This window comes from Sminthopsis crassicaudata, chromosome 2 (genome assembly GCF_048593235.1).
Source record: "Sminthopsis crassicaudata isolate SCR6 chromosome 2, ASM4859323v1, whole genome shotgun sequence".
Lineage (NCBI taxonomy): Eukaryota > Metazoa > Chordata > Mammalia > Dasyuromorphia > Dasyuridae > Sminthopsis > Sminthopsis crassicaudata.
This window is the reverse complement of record NC_133618.1, coordinates 467982622-468008871: the sequence shown is the minus strand read 5'-3', so window position 1 is coordinate 468008871 and position 26250 is coordinate 467982622. Positions and strand designations below refer to the sequence as shown.

Genomic DNA, 26250 nt, shown 5'->3' with positions numbered 1-26250 from the left:
TGACTGATACTGAACTTAGAGTCAACCAAAATCAGTAAATTTTGTTTCAGAAAAACTGTCTTGCCATTCCTCCTATACCTTACACTGGTGAAGTTCAATTTTTGAACCCAAATATAATTTTTGAACTCTCACTTCTTGATATATGCTGTGGTCCAACTCTGACATGGATCAATTCCCAGGAAAAGGCTTTCAGTGAATGACAATGAAAAGAAGCCCAATAGAGATGTATCCATTGCGGTTGATGACCAACCACAAACATAGCCTGGCCTTCCCCCATAGACCACCACTGGAGGAGACAGGCCAGAGGTGAGAGACTGAGAACCCCAAGGAGTATAACTGGGCTGTACTACTGATTCACTGAATGTCTTTTGGGGCAATTCATTTAACCTCCTTGCATTTCTGTTTTCTCTTAGGGACCACAACAGCCAACTACCTCACAGGGATGTTGTCAGAATTAATTAATGCGTGTAAATCACTTTGAGATCCCTGAATGGAGGCTCTCTGGAAATGCAAAGTATTATTTATTATCAGTGAGGGATTTATTTGCTTGCAAATCGACTGGGTTGAGGGGAACAGGAAGGATGAGACAAAGGACAAGTGGATCCAAGCTATGCATTTCCAGACCATTCAGGGTCAGAGAGCTTTCCATCTCTCTCACCTCCTAGGGATATGTTGGGAATCATTCCAAGTGCAAGCACACGCTATCACCTAGGCTGTATTACTAGTTAGACTCATCTGAGAAGGGCAATGATTAAATTGGAAAGAATGTTGTCTAGGGAGTCCAAATACCTGGGTTCTAGTCCCATCTCCATCATTAACTCACTGAGTGAATTTGAGCAAATCATTTCAATCAATCATTTCCTTTCTCTAGACCCCAAAAGCTTCATTTATTAAGAAAAAAATTTTAACTGGGTGATCTCCGAGGCCCCTTCTACCTCTAACATGTCATGTTCTGTGTTCCAAGATACATGTTTTCAAGTCCCTTCCTGCTCTAATGATGTATACTCTATTGTTCTAAGGTCTCTTCCATCTCTGACAGTCTGTGCTCTGATGGTCTGTGTTTTAAAGGCCTTCTTTCTCTAACATTCTCTGACATAAGCAATAGTATACTATGTCCTAAGGTCCTGACATTCTATGATGAGCCCAGCCTGAAGATTTAGTTGGTTTGCTTGGGAGGCAACTCCACCTGATTGGCATATGTCCGTTAAGACAGCAGACGTGTTTGGCAAATAGGAGTAGGCAAAATCCACAGTGGGGATCCTCTGTACCTTTACATTTTTGACGGCTGTTAAAATAGGTGGAGGATAGAGGCAGAATTTAAAATTTGCACAGATTCCAAGCCCAGCGTTAGGACACTAAAAAAAAATCTGTCTAGCCATCAATTTCTAAAGAACGAGAAAAAGCCAGGCAGCCCCATCGAAACCCATTTCCTTTGTAGCCCTCCAGTCCCCCAGGATGCCATGTAATTGTTTCTTGAATGACCCCAATATTTTCACCTCAGTAACCTTGCCTGGGAGCTGCTCAACATATTTATGATTCTAGCTGCTTGAAATCTACTCCACACAACCCATTTTGAATTTCTGTTTCTGCTTTCTCTGTGTGGGTCCCCATTCTCTTATCGGGCTGTAACTCATGCTGACATTATCTGCACCGTTTAGGATTTTATACACTTTAATTTAACTCCCTCATTGTCATTGCCTGGACTTCAAGGTTTTAAGTTTTAATTCTACCCTTCTCTAGACTAGACAAGTATAATTTGTTTGCTATCAACACGATAAATATGTTTGCTTATGAGAAAAGAAACTTTTGAGGGGAGAAAAAGCCAGGCATCAGATAGTGAGTGGTCTGAGAAGGACTTTGCCTGCATCTTTATTCATCTCATCCTTCCTATTTCCTCAAGCACCACATATAGAAGATGGGCAGTTGTTGGCAAGAGCAATTGTAAGGTTAAAGGTTTGTCCATGCCTGGCAAGTAGGATGATTGATTAGCCAAAGACTTCAGGGGAAATTCTCAGACTTGAAGAGCTATGAAGTAGGTTACCTCCTCCCTGGATGATTTTCAGGCTGGAAGAGATAGCCATCTGGCAGAGCTAAGTTAGGCACAGTCCTGCCTAGGGGCAGAGGGAGGGACAAGATGACCTCTGAAAAGCTGTCTTAGCCTCACAGCTCTGTAAAATAATAAATAATTATTCCTATGTCAGCTAATATTTTGAAGATTATAAAGTCCTTCTACAACAACTCTATGAGGGAGGCAGATATTAATTATCCCCATTCAATAGAACATAAAAGTGAGGTTCCGAGAGGGGCTGTGAACTACCCATAAAGGGCTTTCCTGCCAACAACTGTACAAGATAGATAGTGCAAATGTTATACCAGGAATAAGGAGAACTAGGCTTTGCCCCACTTAGCTGTGTGACATCAGGAACATCATTTCCTTTTCTGTGCCTCAGGTTTTTCATCTATTAAAAAAAAAAGGAGCTTTAAAGTGGCTGATCTTCAAGTTCCCTTCCATCTCTAAATTCTATGGTTTACATCTGACAAAGGAAGAAAACAAAACCCAGAGAGATGTATTATTTGAGATAGCATTTGAACCCAGGTCTCCTGATTCCAAGCCCAGTGCTTTTTTTCCCACTGCACCGTAAGAAATAACACAAAAACTGTAACTGTTAGGTGACAATGTCAAAACAGAGATTCCTTGGTTTCTCAACAAATAGTCCCAACTGAAGGTCAAGACATCACTCTCTCCTTCCCAGAATTCTCTCCAAGGATCCCAGTATCTTTTGCTCTCAAGACTCAAAAGGCAATTTCTCTTGAGATAGAAGAAAAAAATGCTGAAGGGTTTTGTAGTTGCATCTGTGTGTATGTGTGCTTTTGTCTTTCCATCTGATTTTCTCATCTTGGGTTATAACTGAGGAATACAAGAAACGGGGACAAAGGGTAAGCCGCAGGGACCCCGCTTTCCTCAGCCGGGCTCAGCACATTCAGAGCAATGAAATACACCTGCAGAATGCACTGAATTCTGTCTCTGGGGGCCCTTACAAGTGCTGATGATTTGAAATTCAGCTTGAGCAGATGGCCATGAAGCCACCTTCAGCTCCCCCCGGAGGAAGGCAGGACATATTCCTGTCATTTCACGGGGCACAGGTGAGAGAAAGGAAATCAACAGGACCCCGGCGGCTCAGGAAACCTCAGGACCTCTCAAAACCCTGGTCCCAGAGTTCAGGGTCAAAGTGAAATCAGCTGCCTTCATAAAGAGGGAGAAACTGCTGTAGTTCATAAGAGATGAAAAAGACCTTAGAAAAAATCTAGTCCAGCCTCCATTTACAGAGGAGAAAACTTAAGACACAAAATATGAAAATTACTTGCCCAAGATGACACAGTTAAGAAACAGCAGAAGGAAGGCTGAGAAGTCCCTGAAATTATATGGTTTTCTGTCTGTGTCTTATGTCTTTGAAGACTTCCTCCCCAATGGAATGGAGAGGGAGAGGGAGAGGGAGAAGGAGAGGGAGAGGGAGAGGGAGAGAGAGAGAGAGGGAGAGGGAGAGGGAGAGGGAGAGGGAGAGAACGGAACAGAAAAGGGCTTCAAGCTCCACTTGGGGCTTGATGAAAACATCTTGGCCCCAGAGAGCAGTGACAACCATGATATGAAAATGGAGCCACCACACCATTGCTTAATGTGGAGAATGCCAGAATCCGACATTTTCATCAGTGACAAATCAGGTTTCTGCTGCTTATGCAGACAGAGTCCAATCATGCTGGTAATTAAGGATGAGTACTAAACCAGATAGAAGGGAAGGGATGGAGGGGGGAAGGAGAGTGGTTTCAACTATAATCCAAAAGAACTACCAGAATTTCCTGCCTGGAATAAGGAGGAAAAGCTTTCCTAGGATCAACAAAATGAAGGACAAGGTAGGAGTTGAGAAATACAGGTGAGGGGAGCAGCCAATACCAAAGGTGAAATTGAGTCACTTAGAGAATGCTATAGAGAAAATAGACTAAGATGTTAATAAAGGAAGGTTCATCTTGCACAAAGTTTCCATCTGAAATCACTGATTACTGTCCATGCCTTTTCCTCATCACTCTGTGCCACTAAGAAACCACACAACTTGGATAAAAGAAGAACTGTCACACTTACAACATTTGCCAATGACTTAAAGCTGAGAACATAATTAATACAGAAATATTAGGATCCAAAAAAGTCTCAAGATGCCAGAATAACAGACCAAATCTAAGATGATATTTAGTAGGAATAAATGTAAAGTTCTATCCTCAAGCTCAGACAGTCAGTCGAACAAGTACAAGATGAGAGAGACATGGTTAAACATCTTTTTTGTGACTTGGCTAGCTATAGTTCACATGAAAAAGTATATGGAGAAATTAATACTGAAACTTGCCAGCTACCTATTAAAAGAAAGATAATAAACTCAAGTTGCAGATTGAGACACATAGGCACAGGGTCCCCAAAACTGTTAGTAAAGTTTTATAATAATAATAATAATAGCTAAATTTATGTAGCTCTCACTATGTGACAGGCACTAAGAGCATTACAATTATTAGTAAGATTGAACCTCACAACCCCACCCATGGGAGGTAGGTGTGTGCTATTATCACTCCCATTTTATAGATGAGGAAATTAAAGCAGAGGTAACTGGCTTTTCCAGGGCTACACAGCTAGTAAGTGTGGAAGACAAGATTGATTGATTGAACTGATTCTTGGCCCTACACCTTGCCCACTGTACCAAGTAGCTATCTTTAATATCCTAAAACTGAACTAAAAACTTTTGGAAGATCTTGCATATTTTTGGATATGACTAACAAGGAATTTGTTTCGCTTGATTATATAGATTTTTACACTTTTTCCCCTTTTTTTTTCTAGTGGGAGATAGTAAGAAAAGAAATAAAAGAGATTTGTTACTTAAAATTAATTTTTAAATAAATTCCGCTGGTTTTAAAGAACTGTTAAGGTAGCCATAAATTAATAACACAAAAAGCAGTAGTCAAAATGCTAACGGAATCTGAACCTGCATTAAGGAAGAAAAACCATCTGAGATAGAGGAGATGATAATGCAGGAGCCTTTTACCCTGGACAGAGCATATGTTAGGGCACTGTGCTCAATTTTAAGAGCCATATGACTGTTATTATTGCCCCAGTTGGAGGTTAGATCCAGCACCTCAAGAACGAATGCTAAAAGTTACTAAATGCTGAATTTGAGGACTATGAATTAGGTGATGATTATTAGGCAGGTGAAGTTAGGTTCTCAGAGATAATTTCTTCTGTGTTTACAGATATCCCAGAGAGGTTAAGACTCTGGAGAATCTTCTAGACTATGTCTCTGAATGTTGAAAGGGTAGCCAGTCTTTCAGCATGGGACTGGGCGGCACCATTAGCCAGTGAATGTCTGAGAGATGCTGAAGGCTATGAAGATGGCCCCCCAAAGATAACAGTATCTTATATTTCTTTTCTTTTTTCTTTTTTCTGAGGCTGGGGTTAAGTGACAGGGTCACACAGCTAGGAAGTATTAAGTGTCTGAGACCAGATTTGAACTGGGGTCCTCATGAATTCAGGGCTGGTGCTCTACCCACTGCGCCACCTGGCTGCTCCAGTATCTTATATTTCTATAGCCTTCCACACTTATTAATCTCTTTCCTCAGAGCAGCTCTGGAAATTAGATAGTGAAGGATGATGTAATCTCCATTGTAAAGAAAAGGAAACAGACTCAAAGGAGAAATGATTTGCTCTTCATCAGCCAGTCAGGAAGCACATACTAAACACCTACTACATGCCAGAAAATTGGGGATCTCAACTAACTTGTATTCTCCTCCCTCACATATCTGGTGAGCGTTAGTGTCCTGAACCAAATCTCGGGCTTCTGATGACCACCATGCCGAATAATTCGTCAAGAGAAGCTCGGGGAACATCTCACAGTTCCTTTGTGTATGAAGAGGCTAGGGATTGGGAGCGGAAAGGAAATCTAAGGATCATCTAGTCGAGCACACCCATTTTGCAGACGAGAAAACTGAGGCCTGGGGGTCCTCACATTTCCTCTGAGATAGTTAGATAAGCCGGATCCCTGCCCTGACCCCACGTAGCAGCTCCAGGACACGCAAGCGGGAGGGGGGGGGGGCGGGACGGAGCCCGACTGTCACCTCGCCAGAGCACGAGGGTACCCGAGCTGCACTTTCGGCAGATTTACAACCTTGGCATCTGTCACTGTCTGAGAAGGGAGGAGGGGGCCGAGGAAGAGAAAGTAGAAAATATTGGCTTTTCTTCCGAGGGCCTCTTTGGGAGGCTGTGGTGTTTGGGAGAGTTTTAAACTCTGGCCGCCCATGACAGCCCTTTAAAGACGCTGTACTTCTCTGAGGGTCTCCCGGTGCAATAAAAGATTATCAGCTAAATAAAACAAGCACTGACTGATACCTCTACGCCCTGCTGGATTGAAATTGTGTGAGCAAAGTGGTTTTCTTCCCGAGATTTATGGCCTGGGCTGGCGGCAGGCAGGCAGCCCGGCCAGAAAGAACAGAGCCTCTTATATCTAGGATTCCTCTTCTTGTGTCGGGGTCTAGCGGGGAAGGCAGGTTTTTATTTAATCTTCCACTGGGTGGGACTGATGCAGAAAATGGGAAAGGACATTCATTTGAAACCAAATTATGAAACCACATTTGGAGGTTCCAAGCTCCGCCTCTGTCCTCTCCCCCTCCCTCAACCTTCCTGGGGTTCCCTTTCAGTGGAGCTATAAAATCCCTTCTCTCAGCTTGACAACCTCCTGCCATGCAGAGCACAGCTCACATTTAATTCCTAAAATAAAGACGACCCAGCCAAACCAATCCCAGAGCTGCCTGGAGCCAGGAATTGCCACTGACACGTGCACTCTTCCTCCCACTACCAAATGATCATTCAATTCAATTGAAAAAGCATTTATTGAGAGCCTACTATGTGCCCTGTGGGAATCAGAGATAAAATATGTATCCGTCTAGGTTCCTTAAGGAGTTTCCAGGGTGTACATGGAGGGAGGGAAGAGGGAATAAGGAAGAGAAGTCAGAATTCTATATACAATTTCTACAAAATAACTACAAAGTTGTTTCTAGGAAAGGGGGTGGGCAGGAAATGAATTACATATTGAAAATGGAGAGGAGAGGAATGGTACTGCCCAATCTCAGAGACCAAAGCCAAAACTGAGTCCTTTCTCTTCCCACAATCTCCTGCTGTTGGGGATTGGGGGAAGGAGGGTCCCATTCTCAGCAGGGGTGAGACCATTCCTGTTGGGATAACAAGACTGCCCAGAGAAGGGTAGGTACCTTGAGGAAAAAATAGAGATGTGTGGTGTGAAGACACAGGATCAACAGAAGGTTGGGCTTGGTAGATAGCATTATGGACAGAATATACAGGACACAGAGTCAGGAAGACCTAAGCTGAAATCCAGCCTCAGACATTTTCTAGCAGTGTAATTCTGGGCAAGCCACTTAACCCTGCTTGTCTCAGTTTCTTCATCTGTAAAATGATCTGGAGAAATAAATGGCAAATCACTCCAGAATCTATGCCAAGAAAATCCCCAATGGGGTCAGGAAAAGTTGAACATGAAAAAGACAACTTTACTTGAACTAGGAAGAACAGATACATAAAATATTAGTGTTGGAAAGGATCTGAAAACACAAAATTATCGAACATGCAACCTAAATGGTAGAGCTGGAGGGCTGAATTATTTTTGTGAATATGTTGGACCAAATTGCCAATGAAGTCCCTTCCAACTTTCAAATTTTATTCTGTAAAGTGACCTTAGACCACAGGATATTAAAACATAGAAGATTAGAATGGGTGAAGATCTTGGAATACAGAAGGTAGAGCCAGAAGCATAAAATAAATTAAAATTAAAACATGATATGTTAGAGCATAGAATGTACAATTAGAAGGGAAATTCAAATAGAAAAAGAAAAGAGGGACCTAGTTGTTCAAAAATATTTATTGCAGTTCTTTTTTTAGTGACCAAGAATTGGAAATTGAGGGGATGCTCATCAATTGGGGAATAGCTAAACAAATAAATCATGTAGATAATTATGATGGAAGTAGAATGCTTTCAGAAAAACCTGGGAAGACTTACATGAAGGGATACAGAGTGAGGTGAGCAGAACCAAGAGAATATCGTATGTAGTAACAGCAATGTTATACAATGATCAAGTGTGAATGACTTAGCTATTCTTCACAATATAGTAATCCAAGAGAATTCTGAAGGACTAATGATGAAAAATGTTATCCACTTTCAGTGAAAGATCTGATGAAGACTAAATACAAATCAAAACATACTTTTCTTTGTCTTGGGGGATTTATTTTGTCTTTGTTTTTTCTCATGATACAACTAATATGGAAATATGTTTTGCATGACTATACATATATAACCTTTATCAAATTGTTTGCCTTCCTTTTAAATGATGGAAGAAGTAGACAAGGTGGAGAAAATTCGTAACTCCTAAAATGTAACGTGCTCTCCTGGCAGTTACAATTACTAGTCTGTCCTAGACCCACCAGAGTACCTTTGACCACTGTCCTCTGCAGTGTGAACTCTACCCGGCTCGCCTCCTCTGAGGCCTTCTAAGGTCTCTGGCCACAATCTCTTGAATCTATAGCTTAATAACCGGTAGCGCACTCAAGAACAACCACGTGTAATCTTAAAAGCCTTTATTATACCTACTCCCATAATGCCCTAACTGATGCCCTGACTTGTTGGTTCCCGAGTGAACACCTGGTCAGAAGACCCATGTGTTCACTACCAAAACCCTTACCTCTTTTGGCTACCCATCTTGGCTTGGCCACCCAGGCTAGGAAGCCAGGGTGAACAGCATGAGGTTAAAGAGGGCGGTTGCTGCCTGCAGTGGGCTTACATAGGGCCTGTGAGGTCACACACACAGCCAATCAGCGAGAGAGTCACCCATTACAAAACTATCTCAATATGGCCAGGATCCCGCCCAAGGGCAGTCCTAATATCCACAGAAATTACTTCTGGGCCTCAATCTCCCGATGCACTGTGTCCGCCCATTTAAAGGGCCCTTACACTAAAATTGTTTTTTTAATGTTAAAAATAGTCTTTATACATAAAAATATTAAGTTTTTTAAAAGTTTTTATAAACCTTAGCATCATACGGGTTGGAATTGTAAGGAACTTTAAAGACCACATAGCCCAACCTTTTATTTTACAGGAAGGAAAAAAACAAACAAACCAACAGCTGAGGTTCAGAAATGTGATAAGTATGGCATCATAAAGAGTAGTGGAATTGGCACCAGAAGGTCCCCATGTTTCAATACAATATCTAATATTTAATAACCACGTGAGTTCAAGCAAGTTGATCATTTCCCTGAACTCAGGTTCCATAGCTGTAAAATGTGTACATCAATACTTGTATTACCTATTTCACAGAGTTGATGTGATCAAAAAAGATTGTACATAGAGATTTTAGAATGTCATTAAAGCTTTTAAAATCAAATACCTTGCTTAGGAAAACTGGTAGCACAGTGGATAGAGCACCAGGGTCAACATTCAAATCCTGACCTCAAATATTTAATAGCAACCCTGGGCAAATTCCTTACTCTCTGTCTATCTCTGTTTCCTCAACTCTAAAATGGGGATAACAACAGCTACTTCTCAGAGTTGTGAGACTCAAATGAGATATTTATAAAGCACTTAGTAAAGTGCTTGGCACACACTAGGTGCTGAATAAATGCTTGTTTCCTTCCTTAAAAATAAGACTAGAATCTAGGCCATCTGACTTAATCTAATACTCTATCAGCACAGCTTGCTATCCCCTTTCCAGGTTTTTTTTTCCCCCTCTCCTCTATTCTCCTCTTCTTTCCTTTCTTCTTTCATTTCCTTGCCTTTCCTTTTTCCTTTCCTGGAATAAAGAAAAGTATCCTGGATATGGGTTAAAATCCTGGCACTTTCAACTTACAATATCACTCTAAGTCTCAGTTCCTTCATCTATAAAATGAGAGAAATAGACTAGATTGCCTCAAAGGTTCCAATTTTCTCTAAATCTGGTGATCCTTTCTCTATAAACTATCCCTAAAAATTTAGGATTTAAAATTTAGAGTGGTCCTCCAGACACATAGGGTCCAATCCATCAATTGACAGAGATTCACTGAGAACCTACTATGTTCAGGGCACAGTTCTGGAACCAAGAAACAATGTGGCCTTCTACTAAGGAGTATACAGGGGAAATGTCAGCTCCTCAATTCATCATTACACAGGAGTTTCTTGGTACTGCTGCTCTCCTAAGCTCCTCCATCCATTACCCTGCACAAAGGCCAACCAACTGACAGTGGGGATAAGGAGACTTTATAGTCAGGATCGGAAACAGCTGATTTTCAATCATCTCCACCCACACAGAGAACACATTTCACTCTCTGAAAGCTCCCTGCTGTATATTGTGGACTTGTAGGATCTCTCCTAGTTTTAAAAGAGAGAATTTATCTGTGAAAAAAAAAAGCACTTGTACTGGCAGAAACAAAGCACATGGCTCAAGGTGGCAGCCCTATGTTTCACTGGAGGATCACAATTTAAGGGAGGTGAGTCTTTCTCCAGTACTTAAAATCATCAAATGTCTCAGCAGGAAGATACCTTAAACCACAGAAGGTTAGACAATATACTGTAGAATGTTTGAGGTTGAAGACACCTTAGGCTATAGAATATTTAACATTTAATGTATATCTATAGGACCTGTCCAAGAGAGATACTGAAATAGAGTTAGAGGGAGACAGAGAGGAAAAAACTCCGAAAGAGACACTGAGACAGCAAATGCATGTTCATGTAGACATAGTTGGTCCAGACCTGTGATGTTATTTTCCCTCCCAGATCAGCAACTCATCAGTAATTCAGAGAGCTGCCAGGGGCACTGAGAAGTTAAATTACTCGGCCATATTCACATAGCTAGTATGTGCTAGCATGTCTATGTGAATACAATGATATGCTAGTAAATGTTTTTTTAACAACCAGCTCTCTGAAAACACATAACAACCTTTTAAGTTTAAACTGAATTATTCACATTTTGTCCATCACTTTCCTAAGTCTTATAATTAATAAAAACAATAAATCAAGCCTCAATTTGTAGCATCTGCTGATTTCCAAGGTATGAATGCTCAAATTAAAATTTTAATAATTCGCTCTCACATCCAGTTTAAGCTTGTTCCAGCACATTTGGTAAACATGTATTATTTTTTTAAAGTATATATAAATATATAAACACATATACATGCACATAAATGTGGAGGCCTTGGGTATCTGTGTATATTCATATATATACATACATGTATATGACATGTATGCACACATGTCAAAACATATACATGGAAGAACAAGCTCTGACCATTCAGCTACATGTCAGAATTAAGGCAATTTGTGTTTTATTAAACCTTATTTTTCTAAAGAGAAAAAAAAGAATGAAACATGAATATAAAGAAATAATAAATCTTGGCATTTCTAAAAGGAAACTCATAGACTATTGAATTCTAGACCCTCAAGCTAGAAGGAGTCTCAGCAGGTATCTAGCCCAGTCTCATATTATCAAAAACAGGCATCTTCTATACAACAATCCCAACCAATTGTTAGTGAACCTCTGCTTGAAGACTGCTAGTTATGTGGAACTCACCATCACTGCAGGCAGGCCATGCTACTTTGGGACAAGCTTAATTGTTAGGGAATCCCTATTAAAATAGTGAATCTAAACCCACCTCCCATAACTTTCACTACTGCTCTGAGTTAGCTCATCCTTCTTCAGATGATAGCCTTTTGAATAGGCCATCATGGACTCCCAAGACTTCTCCAAGATAAACACTCATAGTTGATTCAACTATTCTAATTCAGCTGGTATGATATGATCTCCAGCAATCTCACCTACCCTACTTACTTTCATTGTCTGCTTCAATATTTTGGTAAATCAGTGATCTTGTTGGTATGGACACTCTGAATTTTCAAGGCTACAAAGATGAAAATGGAATAGTTCCTGCCCTCCAGCTTGCAGGCTAGTAGAGGGAAGAGACATGAACATATATAATTTATAGCATAAGTTAGGTGTAACAAGGGACTGGTAAATGAGAGCCCAGACCTTACAAACACGTGTAAAGCATCTTTCTGATTTTTTGAGAAGAAATCTCCAAGTAGACTTCAGAGCACATGCAGGGATTGTTTGCAATCTGATAACCTTGTGGTAACAAAAGACTTTTCAACTGGCTTCTGCCCTGAGTACAAATACAAAAGAGGTAGATAGGCAGTAGCCAGATTGTTCAGTGGATAGAGCGATGGGCCCAGAGTCAGGAAGCCAACTTGAACTTGAGTTCAATTTGGGACCTCAGACAGTTACTAGCTGGGTGATCCTGGGCAAAGTACTTTACTCTGTTCGCCTAGGTTTCTTCATCTGTAAAATGAATTGGGGAAAGAAATGGCAAATAACTCCAGTATCTTTACTAAGAAAAACCCATTGACAAGTATAATACACAGGGTCATAAAGAGATAGATGCATCTGAGCCAGATAGTGGAGAGTCTTAAATGCCAGACTGAGAAAATTTTATTCTATCCTAACATCAACAGGGAGCAACTAGAGGTGCTTGAGCAGGCAAGTATCATAGTTTATCCTATTCATTAATAATAATAATAATAATTATTATTATTATAAACAAATCCCCTCAAATCCAACCATAGACAATAGCAAAGTAATGGAATGCCAGTCATGATGATGTATCAGCAAGGACCTCATATGCCCTGAGACCAAGATGACAGCTGTGAAGGCCTGATAGGAAACCACAAAACTCAGGCAAATTGGACTCCAATTAGCAGTGATACCTCTAACTGGATTAGTACTGCAACTCAGTGGGATGGCATAAGATCGAAGGCTGACTAGCATTTATTTAACATTGTATAGTCTGCCTTACCTTTATGGTCAGATGCTATTGTTACTTCTGTTTTATAGATGCAAAAAAACCTAAGGCATTCAGAAACTAATTGACTTCCCCAGAGTTATAACAGCTAGTTAATATCTGAAGTTGGATTTGAATTCAGGTCTTCCTAATGTCAGTGCTTTTTCCGCTGCACTACTTGGCTGCCTCAAACTACTTGAAGCCAACACGATGATTGATTGGCTTGATGAGGAAGATATAGAAACAAGGGATACTTCTTTGTGGACTGGAACCACAAGAGAGCAAGAGATGGCAGGAGAAATCTGAAATAACATTAATAGACCTGCTGTCAATGTTTCAAAGCAGATTGTACTGATCATTAAATCAGGCAAATGGATATAAATATTTTCATTGTGGAGCAGGACTCTATCATAATGAAAATGGAAACAACCCTTGCTAGTTATAGGCAAGAGTTTAATGCTCTTTTGTTTTTAACAGTGTCACCTCAGCTCTCTATCACACACATATTGGTGATCAGAGCAGGACAATCACAAGTAGTAAATTCTTTTCTAATTCTAAATTAGATGAAATAAAAGAATTACACATATCTGAGGAAGGAAAAATTTGAGATCACTGAAAATTTTGACTTAATAAAGACTCCAGAAATTATCCCTAATAATGAAATAATTTAAATAACATGATGTAAACAACAACAACAACAAAATTCGGTTCTGCACATATATATATTGTACCTAGGATATACTATAACATATTTAATATGTATGGGAATGCCTGCCATCTAGGGGAGGGGGTGGAGGGAAGGAGGGGAAAATTTTGGAACAGAAGTGAGTGCAAGGGATAATGTTGTAAAAAATTACCTATGCATATGTACTGTCAAAAAAATGTTATAATTATAAAATTAACATAAACAAACAAACAAACAAACAAATAAATAAATAAATAATATGATGTAAGCTTTAGGAAAGTAGGAATTATTTCATTTTTGCCTTTTATCCCCAGCATTTAATACAGTACTTAGATATAAATGTTTGTTGGTCGATTGTTTAATTGATTGAAATGACTTTGAAAAGGAGATAGGTATTAGTTAGATTGGAATTCTGAAAAGCTCTTTTTGAATATGGTAATAGGAATTCAATTAGCAGACCAATACAACAGAGTAATTTTTTTTTAAATCTGGCATTTCCTATGGCCATCATGGATGAATATATTTGCCCACTATATCAGACTGAAAATATAAAACTATTTCAGTAGCTGCAAACGACAGCATATGTAATGGCAATAGCTACAGTAAGAACCACAGACGAAAAGTGGAGCTATAAAAGGACCTGCATCAAATATCACCATGGCAAGCATGACTCCAAAAAGCCACTAAAAATCTGGAAAGAAGCACTGGAAAATTACATCAATATTTAGCTGGTATACAGTAGAAAATCTGAATGCCATATCACTCAGGCCATTAAAATACAGAATGAAATCCAGAAGATAGAAATATATCAGAAATTTTAGGTTAATAATAATTTCTAGCATTCATATAGGATTTTAAAGTTTGCAAAACACTTTACCAATTTTAACTTATTTGATTTCACAACAAACCTGGTATTATTATCTTTTCATTTTACATATGGGGAAATTGAGACAAAGAGCAATTAAGTAACTTGGCTAGAGTCACATAGCTAGTTGAATTCAGGTCTTTCTGACTCCAATTGCAGCATCAATCTTCTCAGCCTAACTGCTTTTTTCCTTAATTATCAAATGAAAGCACAACTCAAAAGGTAATAACTTTTAGAAAGCTCAGTGGCACAGTGGATGGAGTGCCACGCCTGGAATCAGAAGACTCATCTTTCTGAGTTCAAATCAGTCCTCAGACACTTACTAGCTATGTGACTCCAAGCAAGTCCCTTAATCTTGGTTGCCTCAGTTTCCTTTTGATAAAATGAATTGGAGAAGGAAATGACAAATGAGATCACGAAGAGTTGGACATGATTGGAAAATGATAAAATAATAAAAAAAAATACATAACATTTATTCAAAAACTTAACATTTTTAAATACAAGGTGCCACACCAAAATTGCCAAATTCTCAAAATCTCCAAGCAGCATGCAACTACCAGAGGGAACAGTAAAGTGATAGACTTGGTGACAAGAATACCTGAGTTCAAATTCTTCCTCAGACACTAGTTGTGTAACTCTGGGCAAATCACTTAAGCTTTCTCAGCCTCAGTGTTCTCATCTGAAAAATAAAATGATCCTGTTTCCCATGGTACTCATGAGGATTAAATGAGTTAATATCCATAAAACTCTGAAATTTTTAAAGTATTATATAGATTTAGTTATTATACTTTTTTTACTATTAATGAAAAGATTTCAAAATGTAGAAATTAAACCAAAAAATCAAAGCCTGTCAGAACAGGATGAGAAATACAAATCATCCCTATCACCTTCTCTGCTTCTGGAATGTACTAATGTGCTAACTGCCAGAAATACAAATAAAAATAAAATACAAATAAAAATATAATAAAATAAAATATAATAAAAATAAATAAAATTAAATTAAATAAAAATAAAAATCTAAAGAAGATCACAGTTTAATGGGAGATACAACATGCAAACAATATACAAATAAGCTATATACAGGAAAAATTGGAAATGATCAACAGAGGGAAAGCACTAATAATGAAGGGGGAAAAGGAAAGACTTGCCATAGAAGATGGGATTTTAGCTGAGACTTGAAGGAAGCCAGATTAACCAAGAGGCAGAAATGGGGAAGGACAGAAAGCAGGGATGGGGGAAAGCCAGTGAAAACGCTCACTCAGGAAAAAGATATTTGTAGTTATGCTTTTTGTTATAACAAAAAACTGGAAACTACAGGTATGTCTATCAACTAACAAATTGTGATGTGTGAATGTTTTTGTGCTCAATAATGACCTCTAGTTCTCCTTTGGACACAAATTCCTTCCTCCTCCACAAGTCTAAGAGGTAGACTATCCTATGTTCCTCTAATTTATTTATAATCTCTTTCTTTATGCCTAAATCTTGAATCCATTTTGATCTTATCTTAGTATGTGGTGTTAAATGTGGGTCCATGCCCTAGTTTCTGTCATTGTGATGTGCGAATGTAATGATAAACAGGATAGTTTCAGAAAAACCTGTGAAGATTTGTATGAACTGATACAAAGTGAAGTGAGCAGAGCTAGGAGAATAATTTATATAATTAATAAAATAACATAAAGGAAAATAACTTTGAAAGACTTAAAAACTCTTAACCAATGCAATTTAAAAAGATCTATATGTGAAGTATATTGCTAATTTTTTGACTTATAGGTAATTGACTAGAGGTACCAAATGAGGCATTCATTCTCAACATGGTGTTGATTTGTTTTGCTCAGCTCTGCATATTTATTACAACAGAAAGAACTTTATTAAGTTTATAGCAGTGAGACTTTGAGGGGAAGTGTTTGGGTAGTGATGCCCATGCAAACAAAAGGGAAAAAAAAGAAAGGAATAGTAATGAAATATTTAAAAACATAAAGGAAAAAGCAAAAGGAAAAAGCACCCCTCAATATGGTAGTGTTCTTTAATAAATACTTTCTAAATGAAGGTTCCACATATGATCCTCATTTTTCTATTCTTGTTTGTATATTTTTTGTTTTGTTTTATTTGTTAAATTAAATATTTAAAAGAAAAATTAAAAAATATTAAACCTCTGAAGACTGTTATTCCACAACTGTACAGCTATACAGCACTGCTAGAAGAATATTAGTGGTAAGAAAATGGGCTTTTATTTCAGGGAGAAGTTTAAAGTCATTAAAAGCTTTTTGACATTTCCCAAATGTATCTGATACACTCTCTTCCTCCTATTAATTTATGAATCCAATTCATTATTCATCTACAGTGCCTGTTTATTGGTAGACTGGCTATCTGGGCTCTCCAACCAACAACATGGTCAATACACATTTTTATCCCTTGATTTTTCTCGTGTGGATTGTTTACAAGGCATTTGGATGACAAGTTATTGAAGAGTTGAAAGAGACCCTGGAACAGAGAGTTGAAGAGGGAATTTTGCTCAGATTTGAATGGACTAAATGGATTCTGAAATTCCTAATGGTTCTGAAATCTTATGAAATTCTATTAGTAATTTGGGCAACAAATCCTCTGAGAATTGAGGTAATGGAATTTTTTTCCTCTATGGTAGTCAGGGAAAGAGATAGGATATGATTTGAACACTGAAGGATGAATGAAGAAGAGGATACCAAAAGCCTGGAAAAACAGTCATGATTCTTATTACTGAAAAAGTTGTTCAAGAAAATCATTAGATTGAACTCTTTAGTAATTATGGATTTTATTTTTGAAATCTATAATGTTCCAGGATTGATATAATTAACTTAACATAATAGAAGAACCTAAAGGATTTAAAAGTTTATGAAATATATTTCTTTCATTTGGACTCAGCACTAGACATTCTCTATGATGATGGCACATACCTTTGGTGAGTACAAAGTTATTATTGTTATTATACCTTTCATGGAACCTTAAATAATCTTAATATATGCATGGAAGTCATCTTGTTGAAAAAAGAGTCTTAAAAGTAACATTTAGTTCTACTGAATTAAAATTTTTTTTAGTAACCAAATATTAAGCACCACGTGATATTGAATTCTTTCCATCTTTCAGTCAATTATATGATTGTAATAGTGTGATCAGCTGTAGAATCTTATTTGTGAACGCTTACCTGTTTCTCATATTTCTGACAAGGATGCCTTCAATACATGTGCAAATTATTCTTATACAATTGTTGAAGAGATAAGAAAGTAGGCAAGTGCTTTATATTTTCTGGATTAGCCTTTTTCAATAATAATGAGTTATGATTTTTTCCCCAAGTTTTTGGCATCCTCCTCTCCATCTATCTTCAATGTTCAAATCATATTCTTCTTTCCCTTACTCTCATAGATGAAGATAAAATATTTCATTACTGGGATTCCCATAGTATTTGCTAGTTGTACTAACAGAATCTCACAAGCTCTTCAAACTAAAAGGAATTTAAAAAATTTTAAACTTATTTTAATTTAAAATTTTAAAATAAAATTTTAAAGGGAATCCAACTTCTAGATAACAGGAACCCTTCTCTTCAATTCTCTCTTCCAGAGTCAATCTTTCAAGTTCCCCAACAAGTAGTTATCTAACTGCAGATGTGTGCTAGTAAATGTTAAACAACCAGTTCTTTGGGATATGGTTACATGATATACTTTTAAGTTTAATCTATGTTATTAATATTTTATCCATCACTTCCTTAAATTAATAATCAATCAAATAATAAATCAAATCTTAATTTGTAGCATTTGCTATTTCTGGGATGTAAATGATGGCACTGAAAATTTAGCAATCAGCTCTCAAAAGCCAATACAAGCCAACTTCAGTGCACTTCAGTCTATTCCCTTTTAAAGGTTTCCAGTATGAGGGCATTCAGTAGTTCCTGAGGCTGCTCATTTTATTTCTGAATCATTATCATTTTTAGGAAGTTTTCCCCTTTATGGAGCTTCATATACTTCCCTGTATAATGTACCTATTATTCCAAGTTCTCCCTCTGAGGCCTTCTTTTACCTAATGGCCCTTTAGATATTTAAAGTCAGTGGTTATGCTCCCCCTAAGTCTTCTCTTCTCTAGAACACACATTCACAATTATTTCCTCTGATCCTTTAATAACATTGTTTAGATTTTTCTCTGAATTTACTCCTCTGATCAACACTTTACTAGGTACTATCCAACATATAGGTCCCTTCCTAAAAATCTAGATATAGTCTGAGCAGAGCAGAGAACAAAGGTACAGCCTGGACATTTAACTTCTGTTAATGTACAATATTAATAGCTAGCATTTATTTAGAGCTTTCAGGTTTAGAAAGAAATTTATATATGTGATAATCTCATTTTATCCTCACAATAACCCTATAAAGTAGATTTTTATTATCCTCATTTTAGAGATGAAGAAACTGAGGCTCAGAAAAATTAGTGACCTGTCCCAGAGAAAGTAAGTTTCTGAAGCTGAATTTTAAGTCAATTCTTCTTGATTCCAGGTCAAACATACTCTATCCACCTCACCCCCTAAAAGCCAATTATACTAATAGATCCTGATACCAATTTAGCATTTTGAGTTGTCACACCTCACTGTTGAATCATATTAAGATTTAAGTCTGGGGGCAGTTAGGTGACACAGTGGATAGAGCACCAGCCCTGAATTCAGGAGGACCTGAGTTCAAATCTGCTCTCAGACACTTAACACTTCCTAGCTGTGTGACCCTGGGCAAGTCACTTAACCCCAGCCTCGGGGGGGGGGGGGGGGGGAGGAAAGGACAAGATTTAAGTCTACTAAAATCCCCAGCACCTTCTGACATGAACTTTTAAATCACTACATCTCCATTATTCTGTACTTGCATGATTGATTTTTCCATCCCAGTGTAGGAATCTACATTTATCCCTATTAAAATTCATCTTATTAGATGTTCTAAACTGCCGATAGCTTTTGAAATTCCAATTCATTCATTCAAGTATTGCCCTATCTCTCCTGGCTTTATGTGATCAATAAATTTGATAAATACGCTGTCTATAATTTTATCAAGTCATTAGTAAAAGTATTGAATGGAAGAGTTGAAGCAAAAGCTCTCTGGCACTCCACTGGAGACCTTCCTCCTGATAAACATCAGTCCATTAAGTGGGGACTTTTTGGATATAGTTGCTAAGCTAAATATTATTTCTTCCAACTATGCTAATCATGATTATGAGGACAGTATGAAAAAATTTGCCAAACACCTTCCTAAAGTCAAGGTACAATGTGTCTATATCCTCTTCCTGACCAAATAATATAATAAACCTGCTAATACAGGATGTAAGGTGACTTTGAAATGCCTTGTTCTTGATGAACCCATACTGGTTTCTAGTGATTACATCTCTCTTCTCTAAGTACTTATAAACCATCTATTTAGTCATTTGTTTTAGAATTTTTTCAAGTATGGACATAAAGCTCAGCTATCTCTGATTTCTAGAATCTACCTTTTCCTTTTGGCCATAACTGGAATGTTTCCCTATTACTATAACTCTAATACTTATTATTCCCCACAGTTCCTCAGAGATCATTAATAGGACTTTTGATATCACATAATAAATCAGAGGTTCTCAAACTAGGGCCAGTGGGCCAGATGAGGCCCGCTGAGATCGTTTATGCGGCCCACAGGGTTATGGCAAATGGGCTGAGGGCGGAGACAGAGTGTGAGCTTTTGTTTTTACTATAGTCCGGCCCTCCCACAGTCTGAGGGACAGTGAACTGGCCCCTACTTAAAAAAGTTTGAGGACCACTGTAATAAATTCTTTCAATAGCATTGGATGAAACTCTCTGAGTCAAGTCACATTCTTGAGAATATGTAAATAATTAGTTGCTTTCTTATAACCCCTTTTCACCTCCTGGCCCCATTTCTGGACCCCAGTCTTCCAAATCTTGCTCTGTCATCCTGTAATTTCTCTCATGCCTCATATCTTGCCCCAGAACATCCATTCTTGCCACTTCCTATTCAACATGGAATATCCCTCTGTAATGCTCACTCCCTTCTCTCATGAATTTCTCCTGCAGCTTCCATTTTGTGGAATTTTAATTTCTCTTCTCACCCTCTTCCTGGGCTCCCAGACTTCAAAATCATGCCCTTGAGCTGGATCCTCAGCCTTTATCCCCCTTAGCTCCCTTTTGCATGTTGTCTCCCCCCATTATAACATAATTATAACATAAGTCCCTTAAAAGTAAGAACTGTCTTTCCTTTTGCTTAGCCCTGGTCCTTAGCACAATGCCTGGCACATGGTAAGCACTTAATAAATGCTTGTTTCCTCCTCTTCCTCACCTATCTCAAACTTCAAATCCCTTGAAATCATGTTTTCTACCCTTTCTAATTCATGGAATAAAAAAGAAAGCTCAGAAAAAGAGCGATTCGTTAAATGGATGGATTGATGGATGAATGGATGAAGTGAAATGAATGAAAGAATGAAGTTAGAACTGTCCTAATCCAGGATGGATCAAACCAAATTATGGTATAGTTTATCTTTGTTCATTCATTCATCTTCCCCAACATGTTTCCTGTGATCCCTGGGGCTTAGCAAAGAAGTGGGAAGAAGCGCTGTACCAGAGCAAGGCAGAGATGGAATTTATCAGCTCCACCCTTAGCTTGTCTTGGATTTTTAAAGCTTCAGGTTTTTAACAGCCCAGTTACTGGCTGCAAAACAGAAACAAAGACAAATCAATAAGCACCATTCTCTTTTGCTAGAGTGTGCTTCCTTCCTCGGCCCATCTTCACACACACACACACACACACACACACACACATACACACACAGACCCACGCATGTACAGGGTCTCATATGTATACCCACATTCAGGCTCAAGAATACATATAAGAACATAGATATATGCACAATCATAGGATTTAGAACTGGAAGCATTTTCTAGTCCAACCTACTCCACGAATCAGAAAACTGAGGCCAGAAGAACTTAAATGAATTGCCCAAAGGCACCTAGCTAGTACATAACAAACTAGGATTTAAACCCAGACACTCTGTTTAAAAGTCCAGTTTTTCTCAGACACTTAATACTTCCTAGCTGTGTGACCCAGGACAAGTCACTTAACTCCAATTGCCTCAGCAGAAAAAAAGAAAAAATCTAATGCTCTTTCCACAATACCACACTGCCTCTCTCAAACACATATATTCGCATACATAAATATATATGCATATATGTATGTATGCATATATGTAGATGTGTATATATACATATGTATTTATATAAATATATATGTATGTATATACACATATACATACAGTTGCATAGGATCCATATATAAACAGCTAAGTGAAACAGTGCTGGGCCTTGACTCAGGAAGGCTCATCTTCCTGAGTTCAAATCCAGCATCAGATACTTCCTAGCTGTGTGACCCTGGTAAGTCCCTTAACCCTGTCTGCCTCCGTTTCCTCATCTGTCAAATGAGCTGGAGAAAGAAATGGCCAACCACTCCAAAATCTCTACCAAGAAAATCCCAAGTGGGGTCAAAAAATGTCAGAAATGACTTAATTAAATAATAACAACTCAGATGTATATATACAGACAAATGTACATGTATATACATGTATTTATATATACATATATATATATATATATAAAATAATAACAGCCCAGATGTATATACATAGATAAATGTACATTATATACGTGCAAACATACATATGTTCACAGAGTATTTTCTCAGCTCCTCCATGAAAATTAGGAGGGTTTGTCTTTGCTATTGGTCAGAGCCCTATATCACCCTTCTCTCCTGATCAGCCCAAGGCCTGTCCAGGCATTCCTCTGCCATAGTACTCAATACCAGCGGGGCTTTCGCCTCGTGAGTCCCTTTCACCTCCAATGCTGGTGTCTATAATTGGCTGGGACTGATTCCACATTTACTGTCAAGAACCCAAGGTTGCCATGAGACTGTTTACACTCATTTGTTCTATTTAGAGGCCTAACACTTGGATGTCAGCGCCTGAATATCTAAGGGGCTATCCAATGCATATTTTATGGATACCTATGTATTATAATCACTTAGGCACTGGGTGGCCCATTAGGAAAAGGCCCCGTTTAAAATGATATTGCCTTGCATGAAGCTTTTGAAAAATGAGATGGCAGCATAGTGAAGTGGAATGTGCTTTGCATGTAGAGTTGGAAGACCTGGATTCAAGTTCTGAGTCTGCCACACATTTGCTGTGGGCCCCTGCATAGGTTACTATTTCCTTCTCTAGGTCTCACTTGCCTCATCTTTAAAATAAGGGATTTCTATGTTTAACATAATTGTATGTATAACTATATCAAATTGCTGTCTTGGGGAAGGAAGAAAAAAATTGGGAACTCAAAATCTTACAGAAATGAATGTTGAAAACTGACTTTACATGTAATTGGAAAATTCTATTAAAATAAGGGGATCAAACGTGATGCTCTCAGCTCCAAGGCATCTTGGGGGAGAGAAAAGAGGCAGCACATACATAATACCTACACGTATGCATGTATGTATGTATTCTGGTCAAGTCGGACTAACTTGGCTGCCATTTCCCCTCAAACCTATGAACTTCAGGAATGGTCAGCTCCCGGTGAGAGGCCCACAGCCATTGTCCTGGGAAGTGACTCCTGTGGAGACATAACCAGAGAACCTCTTGTCACCAAAATCTTTGGCACTGTCAAATGGTTCAACACCAAAAACTCATGATTTTATCTGGAAATAAGAAGCATTACCATCTAAGTGCTTGCCGCTATGCCTTAAGGACTATGAGACCTTGCCATGGGATTTGCAGTTAAAATCTTCCATATCTATTGTCACCCCCATTAGAACATAATTCTTCAAGAACAGACATAGTCTTATTTTTCTCTTTATATCTCCACTGTTAGAACACAGTAAGCTATTAATACTTCCTTCCATTATTCACTTGCTTCTAAAGTCTAATCCATGATCATTTTATGTCCTAAGAGTCATTTCAGTCTTAACATTTATATGTTAAGGTTCCTTCCAAACCTAACATTATTATTAGTATTATATTTTATTTTTCTCCAATTACATGGCTTTTCCCAAATTTATTTTATTTGAAGAAACAGAATAAGCAAAAAACAAAAACAAAAACAAAAACAAAAACAAAAACAAAAAACCAGAAAAGCAATGCAAAATAAAATGAAACAAAAGAGACCATTATCATGTGCCCAGTAGAACATCAGGGAGGATTTGAAATACACATATATATATATATATACTTTCTTAAATTGGTATTTGTTGTTATGTATATATATATATATATATATATATATCAGTAAAAGAAATTATATCTATGAACATCTGTCTCTTCTTTACTTCCTTATAAACTGTTCTTTTGTTCTCTGCTGTGCACCTTCTTTACATTATTCTTTTTCCTCCCCTTGATGCTCCCCATCATCCCCAAGCAGGCTATAGTTAAGAAAGGATATATTTATATATACAAATGTAAACATATATATACCACACCCTTTCAGCCTCATCCCCACCCCAAACAAGCTACAGTTAAAGAAGATATATTTATGTGGACACACGTAGATATCTACACATACTCAGACACCCTCCCCCCACGGCTTTCCTATCCCCACTGACTCTTTCTCTTCCCCCCCCCCCAGGCTGGGGTTAAGTGACTTGCCCAGGGTCACACAGCTAGGAAGTGTTGTGTTTGAGGTCACATTTGAACTCGGGTCCTCCTGAACTCAAGGCTGGTGCTCTATCCACTGCGCCACCTAGCTGCCTTCCACTGACTCTTTCACTAAATTCTGCTCCACAACTTGACTTTCTATCACTTAACTCACCCCCCACCCCCCACCCCCCAGGGATCACTCCCTTGTCTTCCCTCACCTTTGCTTCCCCACCGCCGACGTCTCCCCCTTACTTCTTTATAGATTTGGGAGGGTGCGCTACCCGTCATGGTATGTATGCCGCGTTGCCTATAAAATTTCTTAGAAGGAAAAGGGCCCTTAGTGGGAAAGACTTGAGAAGCCGCCCGGCTCTAAACCTCGCATGGAGGTTGCCCGGGGCCTGGCTCAGAATCAGGATGGGAAGGCCTCGGAGGACCGGAGCAGGCCGCAGGGCCTGAGAGAGAAAGGGCCCCGGGCGGCTGGCTCAGTCTGCCACTGCCTGGGCTCTCAAAGCCAGTGTTTGTGGTAGTCCTGAGGGGGACGGCCACACAGGCGCGCTGGGCACACGGGGGCTCTCCGCACGTGTCACAAAGACTGGCACAGACACGCCTTCGGCCACCCGGATGAGCACTCACAGACACGTCCCCTGAGCTGGACAGTTACACAGACAGACGGACGGATGGACGGATGGCCGATAGATAGTATGAAAAAAACACACACAGAACTGTAGAGATGGGTCCCAAAGACATGAAAGTTAGACTCGCTCGCACAGGCTCACAGAGCCACCTCCTACCGCCGCAGAGGCGGACTCACAGAGACACTGGCCCCACACCCCAAAGGCTCCCGAACTCGGACTCGGGCGGCCCGGGAGCCCGTTCGCACACACGGCCAGTCCCACATTAGCGGACGCAGACTCGCGCCTCAGACGCTCACAAGCCGGGGCTTAAATCCTCCAGGCCACGTTTGGGGAGCACACGTGCCACCCTGTCCCACCAGAGACGCGGACGCACCGTCCCAGGCCCTGGGTGGGGGTGGGGGGGGGCACTGCTAGCCACGCGCGCGGCCGCGCTCCCTCGGACAGACCCGGAAACATCTCTGGGGGCCCGCGGGCTCCGGCCCTGCACCCACGCCTGCTGCTGCCCGACCGTGTGGGGCGGCACGGGGCTCCCCGGAACCCGGCGCCGAGCCGGGCCTGGCCGTGTCCAGGATGGGACGCTTCCCATCGAGGGCCCCTCAGACACTGTTAGAGCTGGAAGCCGACCTCGCCGGCAGTCCGGGAGGTTTAAACTACAGCCTCCTGGTGCCATCTAGGGCTCAGAGTGGGCAGCGGCAGCCACCCAGCACTGCCTGTCGCCCCAGGCCGAGGGCCCAGAGCAGAGGGCGGCGGCGAGCTGGCACTCCTAGCTGCCCTCTCCGCGCCTCCTTTACGCCCTCCCCACTCTTCCCCCGGTCCTCTCTCCCTTCCTCCCGGTCCTCTCTCCCTCCCTCCCAGTCCTCCCCTCTTCTTTCCGGATCTCTCTTCCCTCTCCTCTCCGTGTTTACCCTGTCCCTCCTCTGTGTACTTCCAACAGACTATCACTGGATCTCTCTCTCTCTCCCTCACTCTTTCTCTGTCTCTGTCTCTGTCTCTCTTTGTGTTCTCTCTCTCTCTCTCTCTCTCTCTCTCTCTCTCTCTCTCTCTCTCTCTCTCTCTCTCTCTCTCTCTCTCTCTCTCTCTTTGTCTATCTGTCTGTCTCTCCCTCTCTGTCTCTCTGTCACTGTCTCTGTCTCTCTCCCTCTCTCTTTCTCTGTCTCTGTCTCTCTGTCTCTCTCTCTCTCTGTCTCTCTGTCTCTCCCTCTCTGTCTCTCTGTCACTGTCTCTGTCTCTCTCCCTCTCTCTTTCTCTGTCTCTGTCTCTCTGTGTTTCTGTCTCTTTCTCTCTGTCTCTGTCTCTCTCTGTCTCTCTCTCTCTCTCTCTCTCTCTCTCTCTCTCTCTCTCTCTCTCTCTCTCTCTCTGTCTCTCTTTGTCTATTTGTCTGTCTCTCCTTCTCTGTCTCTCTGTCTCTGTCTCTGTCTCTGTCTCTCTCTGTCTCTGTCTGTCTCTCTCTGTGTCTCTCTGTCTCTGTCTGTCTCTCTTTCTCTGTCTCTGTCTCTGTCTCTGTCTCTCTCTCTCT

The 26250-nt window shown here is 39.8% G+C and overlaps 1 long non-coding RNA gene across 1 annotated transcript in view; it reads right to left on the bottom strand.

Moving 5' to 3' along the window:
• LOC141553612 (uncharacterized) overlaps nucleotides 1-24759 on the bottom strand; it is a 35452-nt gene extending 10693 nt beyond the window's left edge. The window contains exons 1-2 of the long non-coding RNA XR_012485549.1: nucleotides 24318-24759; nucleotides 22950-23080 (exon numbers count right to left, since the gene is read on the bottom strand). This is a non-coding gene — a long non-coding RNA (uncharacterized LOC141553612). The remainder of the gene's footprint in view (nucleotides 1-22949; nucleotides 23081-24317) is intronic.
• Between the last annotated feature and the right edge of the window lie 1491 nt (nucleotides 24760-26250).